We start from the raw sequence: 1,010 nt of genomic DNA on the forward strand, positions 1-1,010 counted from the left end.
CCAATGATCTGATCCTGGTTCAGACTCCATGTGCAGTTTGTACCTGTTAGTGACTGAGATCGACCACAGCAGAGTGCTGGGCGGAGTCTCTGTTCTGAGGAGGCGGAGCCAGCATATCATATTACAGCTGCAGCAGGTGGACTCTGCTCACCTGAAAGCTTTTCCTGCTGAAGCTAAATTTATCCTTGAAGCTCTGATTGTCTGGCCCAGCAGAGTCGGGCCTTTGGTTCTGATCCAGGTGGGTTCTGGGGACAGAGACGTTGGGTTTCTGAGTGACTCAGAGGTTTTCAGCAGCCTGGCAGGAACAGGAAGTGGTTTTGTTGTTGCTCCTCTTTAACACAAACTCTCTGCAGGTCCTCGTCTTCTTCAGTCAGACCAAGACTTCAGCTGTAAAATAAATGTTTACTTGTTGTGGAGCTGGTCCAGTCAGGACTCTGGTTCCAACTGAACCCTCAGAACCTGTGTCTTCTGTCGGACCTGCAGACGGTGTTTCAGACGGAGGATGTCTCTGGAGGTGGACTTGTTGCTGCAGGAGGCCAAGGAGAGCATCGAGGCGGCCCAGAACTACCGCAGTGAGCTGCAGCAGCGCCTGCAAGGCCTCAACCAGGCCCGCAAACAGGTCCGCTCTAGACCTGCCCAGACCTGAACCCAGCAGGCTGAGCTGTCTGTCCTCCTCGTCTCGTCCTTCCCCTTAACTAACCTGTCCAACTCCTCAGCAGGAAACCCTGCAGCTACTTCCTGTTTCTGCTGAACCACAGAGTCTACAGGTAGAGAGGACAGGGTCTACAGGTAGAGAGGACAGAGTCTACAGGTAGAGAGGACAGGGTCTACAGGTAGAGAGGACAGAGTCTACAGGTAGAGAGGACAGGGTCTACAGGTAGAGAGGACAGGGTCTACAGGTAGAGAGGACAGAGTCTACAGGTAGAGAGGACAGGGTCTACAGGTAGAGAGGACAGGGTCTACAGGTAGAGAGGACAGGGTCTACAGGTAGAGAGGACAGGGTCTACAGG

General features: G+C 53.5%; 1 pseudogene; it reads left to right on the forward strand.

Annotated features, from left to right (window-relative positions):
• Nucleotides 1-619, forward strand: part of LOC106511254 (cytokine receptor-like factor 3 pseudogene) — a 7,036-nt pseudogene extending 6,417 nt beyond the window's left edge.
• The last annotated feature ends 391 nt before the right edge of the window (nt 620-1,010 follow it).

The sequence above is a fragment of the Austrofundulus limnaeus genome, unplaced genomic scaffold (assembly GCF_001266775.1).
Source record: "Austrofundulus limnaeus strain Quisiro unplaced genomic scaffold, Austrofundulus_limnaeus-1.0 Scaffold2627, whole genome shotgun sequence".
In the NCBI taxonomy this organism is placed as follows: Eukaryota; Metazoa; Chordata; class Actinopteri; order Cyprinodontiformes; family Rivulidae; genus Austrofundulus; species Austrofundulus limnaeus.